Source organism: Terrapene carolina, unplaced genomic scaffold (genome assembly GCF_002925995.2).
Source record: "Terrapene carolina triunguis isolate 2854851 unplaced genomic scaffold, T_m_triunguis-2.0 Scaffold836, whole genome shotgun sequence".
Lineage (NCBI taxonomy): Eukaryota > Metazoa > Chordata > Testudines > Emydidae > Terrapene > Terrapene triunguis.
Genome location: NW_020665187.1, coordinates 952,587 through 963,435, shown reverse-complemented (window position 1 = coordinate 963,435; position 10,849 = coordinate 952,587).

Sequence of the window (10,849 nt, the reverse complement as noted above, 5' to 3'; positions counted from 1 at the left end):
TGTGTGTGTGTGTGTGTGTGTGTGTGTGTGTGTGTGTGTGTGTGTGTACACTCTCCCAAAGAAATGAGAAGGAATGTGGGTTATGGCCAACAGGTCTGAATTGTATACAGTGGCATAAATTATATAGAAAATTGTGATTCGGTTCATCTTGAGAAGCAATAGTTGGGTTTCAAAAGATATTTAAATATTCACCAAAATAGATAAAACGTATTTATTACCGGTGATCGTGTAGGACAAATTATTCCTTCGCTGTAAAATTCTGTATTATTTCTAGCCTTCTTCTTCTTCTTTTTTTTATTTATTTTTTATTTTTTTATTTTTTTTATTCAGGGATGTATTTCACAGCTATTGATTTAAAATGAATTCATTATGAAAGGGAAAATTCCTCGTCTCTTTAACTACAAAGAATAATTCAACTTCTAATAAAAAAACTTATATGCTATATTTCAATAATACAGATACTGCACAATTCTTCTGTGTAGGTTCAAATGAGGCGCATTCACGGTCAAATATTTTCAGCCCATATTCGATGTGGAGAAGATAGAGTGCAAAATATGCACGTGAAGAGGATTTGAAGATATAATATATATGCTATTTTAATTGTTGTGCCGAAGATATGTCCAATTTCAATTGTTTATTATATATTTTTTCACCGAGACTTACATCAAAGCAATAAAGGATTATTCACAAGATCCACGCGCAGAATAAAATGAGATGGGACTCCTAAGAAGTGGCTTTGAACATATAGTGCTAAGAAGTGTCAAAGAAAGTGAAGGAAAGGTATATTTGCACCTCTACAGAATAGCTTAATCCTTATTTCTGGATGCGTAGAAGCCTCATTGGAAACGTAACATCATTATCAGTTTCCCTTTGTCTTACATCATTCTTGTTCTAAGACAAAATTATAAGAGCACTGTTAGATGTATAAGGCAAACTAATCAGAATTACACGTGCTGGGGAAATAAAACATGCATGCAGAACAGATACACCGTAGACGCACAAGTTAATTATTTGATTTTGTTTTATTAATTGGCACCCCGCCTACATAAATAAACAAATATACAAACTACACCACCACCGCTGCTGGGGGAAAAAAATATATACAGTCTGGCTTGTTGTACGCTTAGCCTTGTAAATAAATTTCCCAATGGTGTGTCCGGAGCATTCACAACCACTGCTACTTTGAAGTGGATAAGACATCTGAAATATTGTATCTCGTACTACCCAGACGCATGGGATGTCTTTCCATTTTGATAAATGGGCTATCGCCTGGGGGGGTCAGCGAGCCTTGGTCATGGACTTAAGATAGAATCTGTGGCATATCTGTCTCATGGACGGCGTTTGCCTTCCTCCTAGTCAATTTCTGCAGCCAGAGCCAAACATTCCCATGCTTTTCTGGTATTTTTTTGGTGTGTGTGTGGGGGGGGGGGAACCCTGGGGTCTGGCAATACACTCAAAAAACAAGATAGACTTTCCATTTTTGCCACGTGGAGAGATCACACAGTTCACTCCACTATTTGTACTTCAGCGATATTTACTGCGGTACGCCATAGCCCTGATTTTGCAGCAGGTAAGGCAGTACCAGTCGTGATATTACTGTGATATTTTACAGCCCAGATAGGGACAATGGATGCATCGCTCCCTTCCTAAGCCTCCATTTAATGCAGGCCCACACAATGGGTGCTGGAACTAGGGGTGCCGGGAGTGCTGCCGCCTCCGCCCCCCCCCCGACTTGAAGTGGTTTCTAGGGTTTGCAGTTTGGTTCAATGGCTCTCAGCACCCCCGCTATACAAGTTGTTCCAGCCCCCCTGGCCCACACATAAACACATGAATAGATATTCAGCTCATAACACTGCGTACAAAAATAATGTTCTGGGCTGCCTTCCAACATTTTAGAGATGTTTGTGTCCAGGCATGTCAATGAATTAAGATTTTCCTACGCTGCTATTGTTAAGAGGCTGTTAATTAATTTAAGCATATCATCAGGACATATCTATTTTGAAGGGATACTGTTTAGGGGACTGTTATTGTTACTCTTATTAAATTCTTTTTACGCTCCACCCTTTTTCCAGTGTGCCTGGGCTAACAGTGACCCTGAGTGCCAATACTTTAAATATTTTCATGATATATTATCTCTTTACACTGTCTCTCTTCATATTAATAGGGACTATTTTAAGTAACAAGCTCCGTTATCATTAATATGCCAATGAATTAATACTAAAGGATGTCTTTTGTTTATGGGTATGGGTCCATAAATATAAAATAAAGACAGAGTGGGAATAATTAGCAGTGTTTACCCACATATGTCACCGACTCTCCTCCGAACCTTTCCATATCCTTGGAGAGGGAAATGAAATGCACTGCAAGTAATTAGTTTTAAGCAAATCATTTCAAATGGAAACTTATAGGTAAAGCCTAATGAACTGCAGGAGAAAAAATATTTTATTTTATTACCTGGTAGGTACCAAGTAGACAAAGCAATATTTTACTGTTGAAAGAATAAATTAATTACTATATCTGTAGCTACAAACTACAATGCCTCCATGGATGACTGAATTTAAACGAGATATATGTATCCAGTCTCACTGGTGTTGTTAACAAGAGTGATAATAAAGATGAAAAGGATAAGAATGATAGAAAGATCAGTAGATTTGTATTCCTTGCAGGAGGGTTTTTGAGGGTTTTCTACTGGATGAATCTTTGTAGCTCTCTGTAAAGTTCTTTTTTTAAAACCTGGCTTCATTAAATAACTTTATTTTTATTCTGAAAAAGAAATGAACCATCAAAATCTGAACCTTTCCGAATAAATCCCTTTTCTAACCAGCCTTCTTTTCACCGCTGGGAGAAAAAGATTTTATGATCTGATTACTTTTAATATAAAAATGACTATTTTTTGGAAATAAAGCATCTTTCATGCTTTTGGAACTCTAGGAATTTAAATGGGTTTTTTGGAGCTAAGTTTTTATTGTGCTAGGAAAAGGAAGAAATCTTATTTTCCGTCCTCAGTCAAAATAAATCACCTTTTAAGTTTTATTTATGTCTAGCTGGAATAACAGAGCATTTGTTGAAAATCCTATTGTCCCCTTTAAAAAGTTTTGTTTTTAATTGTATAACTGAGTTAGCAATGCAGTACCACATATAAGCTATCTGGATAGCTCATTATATTAACCATAGCCAAAACTAAACTTCTTACTGGAAAATGAAATCGTTTTAATAATAGTATTTTGTGCCAATACGCCTATTTACCTTCTCAAATGTACATGCTTAACTGAGATATGTTGATAATTATAGGGTGTGTGGAAATTCATTTTATTTTTATGATTAACTATTAAACTATTATGAGGTGATACGAATCTCTGCTAAAGGAAATCATTTCAAAATTAGGTGCGGAAAAACAGTTTGAATCCAAAGGTAACAAAGAGCAATGTCTCACAGAATGCAGATCCAGTTAAAAAAAGTATTGCAGAAGAACATTTATTTGATCAAACTATTTTATAATCTATACAAAGAAGAACTATTCTTTCTCCGATATATCTTTGACACGTGGTATATAGACTTGGAGCTTAGTTCTTTCATATAAAATAAGATCTTATAAACACACGTATGTAAATGCGTCATGTGTTTCTAAATGTTTGTGTATATGAACGCATATAATATCTGAATATATAAAATGCACATGTATCTGTATATCTACAATGTCTGCAAATGTATGGTGTGTATGTTTATTTTAAATACGTATGTATATGTCCTTTAAGCATTTATGTGCACACGGATATATATAGGGGATGCGGTGGGTATTAATGCAAGTGTAAATATACATATACTTTGCACATACATATCCAGCTATGTGTGAGTGTGTATATGTTTCAAACTTGGGTTCCTAGCATTAGCCATCTAAATCAAGACTTAGGCACCTACTGAAGTGTCTTATTTTTCGAGCTCCTAAACTCCGACTAGTACTCATTTAAGTCAATGGGAACTAAGAAAATCAAATCACTTACTTAGGTACCTTAAGTGCCTAGTGTCTCAAGTTTGAAAAATTCTACCCATATAGGTAAGTAAGCTCTAAAAATACACCATTTATTATTTCATGTTCCCTCCCAAAACAAGGATTGTATTAGGTATTTATAACTGACCGTGTGTGTGTGTGCGCGAGAGAGAGAGAAATTATGTCTTTACACAGAGATTGTGAGTGAGATAAAGCAGGCATTTCTTTCTCTCACACACAAAGACAGTCACACACACACACACATATATATACACATATGGATATATACGTTATTTCTGAGATATTTGGAAGTTTAATCATAAAGACCAGAACCTGTATTTTCTCAAATTCTAAAAAAAAATAATTCGGGCCAGTGTTTTCTTGACTAAAATAAACCCAACCGATTATTTGAAAAACTAAGAGGAATTTAGTCTCGATAACATTTTGTAGTATCTTCCAAATAAAATGAAATATTCTGGGTTTTGGTTTTTTTTTTTTTTTCTTTTGGTTGGTTGGTTGGTTTCTTTTTTTTTTCCTTCTGATTCGGACTGGCAAAAAAAGAGGGCCAAGAATTAACCTACATGCCTCTTTCCACCTCTTAAAAATATTCTACACGCAGTACCTTTTCCCAGTCAGACATAGGTTTGAGTTAAGTTAAAAAGTTCTGTAGGGTTCTCTAGGAATATAGAAACCTAAAAATACGACATACTGGAATCAAACTTGGCTTTTCTGTTTAAAAAGAGAAAGAGAAAGAAAGACAGGGGGAAGATAGAGGGTGAATTTGCGGTGCCTTACCGCGTGAAGCCGGATTTGTAAACAAATCACTAATGAGCATAGACATGCTGGAGAGTTTGCCTTTAGTCTATATGAAGAACCTTTTGTTGGCTTTCCAAGCGCAGAACAGACGTTTTTATTTCCCCCCCTCCTTTGTCCCCCTCTTGGTGAAGCTGGAGAATATTGCACCCCTTTTGCTGCTGGGAAATATCAGCAAAGAACTTTTAGCTGTTCTGCGAGGGCTTTCCTGCTCGGTGCTAATCTTTTTGTCTGATGACTTCTGTTTACAACTGTCTGTCTGGGCGGGCGGGGGGGCGCCATTACAAAGTGAAGGTCAAGTTAGCATCCTACCTTATATGGCATACAGCGGTCCTCCATTTTCGTGTCTTTGTCAGAACACGGCTAAATGGCAATGGCATTTCTTGTTCTGGTAAACATGTTGCTTTCTTTAAAAAAGACCCCCCCCTTTAATTTTGGGGGGCGTGGGGGAGGGGTGTCTCTCAGGCGCGGATGAAGATGAAGATGGGGGAAAGACTGTGGGAATGCGACCAGACTTCTTCATGACGATCGCTGGTTTGGACACTCGTCCCCCTCCTGTTCCCCCACCCCCCTTGGATTATAGACTTCAAACAAGGTCTCTCTCTCTCTCTCTCTCTCTCTCTCTCTCTATCTATCTACCCCCCAGCAAGATCCAAACACTTCTTCCATGGAGGAAATTAAACGTCATAAAGAAAAGTCCAATTAGGCTTTAATGTCTCTGAACATGACCATTTTCTCCAGAACACAGTGAAGTTCACTCGGTAAGGAGAAGGGCGGTGGTGTGGGGTGGCTAAGAATTTCTTGCCTCAAAAATAGCCAAACAAAAAAAATGTTTTAACATGTAATAATCATTAAAGAGGGGAGGAGGGTGGGAATCTACCGAGTTCATAGACAATAGTTCGAACTCAGGCAAAAGAAAACCTAGAAATGGGGACACTTAAAAAAAAGTTTAGTGTAATGCCGCAGTTTGCCTGACCCCAGCAGCTGGTTATGCTGCAAATTTAGCTTGTTATAGTTAGGGGGCCTGTACATAACGAGGCGGAAAAGGTGCATTTTCCATACTTAACATAGAGGTTACATCCCAGACCCTTATCGTTAGCTACGGGCTAGGCGGTGAGCAAAATGCGATCATCGTTAAATAAAGTCGATAAGTCTTCCATGGATCTTCTAGTTCTCAAAATTATATGCTCTCCCCCCGCCTCCATCCGGAGCTGTTTTCAGTGTGTGCAAAACTGAGTACATTTCCCCTTTAAAAAAAAAAGTATGACCCATACAGTGTTCTATGAAAAATGGCAGGACTCAGAGACAAGGAGCTTATCCTTGAAAGAAAATATTGATAGAGCCCATTGTACTTATTTACAAGCGATATCGCCAACATCTTAAGTTAGCCAAGAGAAACCCAGACTTCCAAACTTTGATTTCCTATCTTCCTTTTAGCTAGAGTGGCTGGGAATTCAGGCCAAGAGATGTTTGGAACTCAAAGGGATTCATTCACAGAAATGTGGAAAGATCCCTCAGACATTTTTTTCTTTTTTGTAAATAAACCTTTGATGGGGGGGAAAATGCTAGCAGGCTCTAGTCCATTAGATAAATGAATAGATCTCGCAATGACAGTTTCAAAAGCCACTTAATCTATGCAATGTGTGTCTGCATTTTCAGACCAATGCCAGATGTGCATCTCCAGCTTTATATACAGTTCTTGTTTTCCAGAACTCACTATAGTATATTGTTTACTTTGGGCTTGTGTGTCTTGGGGGTTACCGGCGACAGCGGGTTGCTTCTCCTCAGCTGTATTTTGCAAAAGGGAGACTCAACAACAGTGGGAAATATGTTCATATATTTAATACTCTGAGCTTCCAAGAGGACTCAGCGACACTCCCCAGGATACCAGCCCATGAACTATTTTTCTGTGATCCCCGTTTTTTTCTGGCCTCTCATGCCTTAGACGTTACACTTCTAGTAAAAAATATGCCCAATACTCAGCTCTTAAAGCATAAGGTAGGATAAAAAACTTAATAATGTCCATCGAAGAATGAGCGCTCTCATAATCAATATCTCTATGCTATACATATTATTTGGATAGATAGATAGATAGATAGATAGATAGATAGATAGATAGGTAGGCATGCTATGTATGCTTATGTGTTTATATGTGTATGTGTCTATATAATAGATAATTATAAGATATGCCTCTAAAATATTTATGTATGTATATATATAGAGATAAATACTTAGCTGTAGATAATCAGATATAAGAGTATACAACTTTTTATATAGTTATACATGTGTTTGTGTGTGCTGTGTGGGTAGATAGACAGATAGATCATTTACACAACCCACATACGTGGTAGAGTGAAGAGAAAAGATATGTCTTTTGTCTACCAGTTTTGTATCCATAATTTACCTTCTCTCGAGTATTACTTGAACATGAAGTATTAAAGTCACATATATTATTAGGTGAGAAATACGGGCACAGCACGTTGAAAATATATATATATTCCTAGAGGATGAAGTCGGTTACCATAACAAAGCTCTCAAACTTTGTCCCCCATAGAGAAAAAGGATGTGACTATTATCTATCATGCTTCAGCTAAACATCAGAAACTATTAAGAGTGGCAATGGTTGAAATGACCAAGAAAATGAACTTTTTAAAGAGCTCAGAGTTTGGGTTACGTTTGCATTTACGTGTGTACTCCTAAACATCTCCATTTATCCCTCTGTGCTGTCTAGATGAAAATAAGCGATAAATAAAGTACTTTGAATATTCTAAACATGCATATTTCTACACGGACTCAAGTTTTAGATCTAAAGAAAGACACATACAGAGAGACAGAGAGAGAAATGTGACGCCACAATAAAAATATTCTCAAGAAACACTCATCCTTTATAACTGGAATATATGTTGAATATATATATGGAATAAATGTCACCACAGAGCTAGTCCAAAGATTTTATTTCATTTTATACTGATAAATGTGTTTTTTTGAAGTAAGGTTTCAGTGCCGACGCTGATGTAGACTGAGAACTATTGAAGTCTATCCCATAAAATGTTGAGATTCTACTTTGATCAATGGTAGCCTGAGAGAAATATATCTCCGTACTAGCTATAGTGAAAGATATGCAGGAACCAACATATAAAAATGGATTTTTTAAAAAAATATTTCCTATAAACCCATTGATTAAATACCACTCATGCTCGTGTGTGGACGTTTTTACTAGAGCATTTTTGCGGATTATCCGCAGCACCTTTAATTCTCTATTTTCCATAATGTGGTATTTTGCTAAGAAAATGAGATACCAGCAGAATTCAAATTTTCTGTATCACATTATCCGATTTTTTTAGGAAGTTAAGTACATTTCAAAGTTACCAACATGGATCATTTGGGAAATTAACCATTTCTGGACTGTCTATGTCTGTATTTTATATATCTTTATTTTTATTTACCCAGGTAATTTTTAGCAGGTTTTTTTGTGGGGGGATGGGGGAGTTGTGTTGGTTAACGGCGCTATTTGCGTTTTCAGAGCCTCATGACGACTGTATTTTCCAACGAGAATATGAAAGACTTTAGCCTATTGTGAAGTTTCACTGAAATTCATTAAGCCAGTATATGTCATATGCATTTGTAGCCGTCGGGGAAATTTAGTTCTGCAGGGGAGAAGAATATTTTCATCACTGAATCCTACAGAGTCAACATAGCTCAATGCTTCTTAGCACCCAGGGAAGGAAACATGCATTGAATTGGATTTCTGGAAAAAAATATATAAAGTATGCACCACACCATGAGTGTTAGGTATATTACTTAATTACTACACAAGATGAACTATTCTTTGGGCCTCGTTGGAGTCCTTTCTATATGAATCTGACACCCCTACCACATTTCTACCATACAATATCTGCTTTGCCTGTGGTTAGGAAGCATAGTTTATCTGCTTTTATCTTTATTGAGTCCACATGATTTTGAACTTGCAGCTCAGGTCTACAGAGATCTAAGCCCTTTTTCCCTTTGAATTGTTCACAGTTTATATAGTCTTCTTTAGTAGGCTGGCTTATATCCAATTAAACTTATCTTTGCCATTTGGGGACAATAATATTTTCCAAGAGCTTCCCACTTGTAGCTATTGTCTCCAGCTTTAGATTTCCTGGAGACACATGCGGTCTATAGTAATCTGTTTACTGGCGTGGATTTGTACACTTTTTTTTTGAAGTCTATGAGTCTTGTTTTTAGGAAGTAATTGTAGTACTGTATTGGGGGAGCGGGAGGGAGGAATCAGCTTTAGAACATCTGACAGGCCAAAGTCATTAGGCATCAGAAGTCTGAGCTTATTTAGCATAAACAAATCACATATCTATGAAGCTGCCTGAAGGTACATCGACCAACAAAATGATTTACACTCATTTTTAATGCATTTGCAGACAGATCGGGAATGCATACAATTCTGAAAATGCTACTTTCCCAAATCCGTGAGCCAAAGTAAATTGTGATCAGCCGCCTGTACGAGGTAAAGATGCAATGTATAAATAATGCATCAAATAGCTTGAGATCACAGTTCCTTTTAAACGCTTGGAATGCTGCAGTAAGTGTCTATGGCTAAAATGGTAAGTCAAACCAGTATAAATAATATTTTATTTTCTCTTTTCCAGGCAGTGGATTCCATACCCCATGACTCCGGCAAAGAGCTCTTTATGATGACAAGTGCAGAAAAGTTTTATCCAGCGATAACTGGAATATTGATACGATTTTACACTGCATAAAATAAATTAATTCTGGGGTAGGAGGGAAAGGAAAGTCAGAATTTCCCAGTGGAAAAAATGGATGATTTATTGAGAATAGCTCAAGAACTGGGTTATCCTAAATCAAAATATGACTTAAGAAGTTTATATCTATAAACTAAGCAACTTGCACAACCAAAAAGTTTTATTTCGCTACCGTTCTTAGGTTTGGCTCGTTCAGTCAAAACTACCCGGAGTTTACTTGAAGTTCATTTTAGCAACAAAGAGCACAACTTAGAAGTCTTGTGAAATGCCTAGTTGCCTGTTGAAAACACTGTTAAATGTGCAAGTGTAGTCTTTATGTCAGGCAAATTAGTAGTCAGTCAAAGCAAAATGTGTTGGGTTTTTAAACACTTAATTCTTGCAATGGAATCGAATTGCATTTAGATGCTTGTCTGCAACAAATAGCCCGCTAGCTAGGGAAAAGGAGGTGAACGCTTCGCGCTCTCTGCTGCGTTTTCCTTTACTATTCTGATGTGAGGAAACAAAATACACTACAAATATTGCCTCTAAGGAGGCAGTTCAGTTCATTGTAACCTCAAGATAGTATTCGAGCAACTTCCCTTAGAAAAATTAACGTATTTCCTCTCCTCCCCCACCCCTTAAGTTATCTGTATGTGTATTTTATTTTATTTTATTTTATTGCACACTTGGCTGTGAAATGAACTCGATTAAAGTTCAGGGTCCCTACAGTTGATTACCCTTAAACTCATTTGACTTTTTTTTTTTTTAAGGGAACCAGAAGGAATGCGAGTCTGCAGTCTTCATTCTGGCTTTTATGGTAGTCACTTTGGTGGTCAAATTCAAGTGCTATGACTCCACAGCTGTCTCTTCTGTGTTTCCTTGCAGGAAGCCGGCAAATCCTGCCCTTTAAACTGGGTTTAAAAAACAAAATGGCAACAGGACTTGTTTTAGAGATATTTACCTACCAAGAGCAATAAATTATTCACACACCTATAGGAAGGAGCTCATGTGTTATACCACACATACGTTTTAGCGACGACACTTAGGACTTTTTTCTCTCTCTCTCTCTCCCCCCTCCCGCCCACTAATGTCTTCTTTTTATTCAAATAAAATGGAGAAGAAATAATCTCTGAACGTAATGTCTAACCCCCGAAGATGAAATCTGTATTTTTACTTTTCCATTTCAACGTTCGATTCTGCCCCATGCAGGTTGCAAAGAGGAGGGAATTGGAAGAAAAATAATTGCACTCATAAACAATAGCTTAACATTATTAGTTTGTACTTAGTATTAATATTGGTCCATAAAAAGATC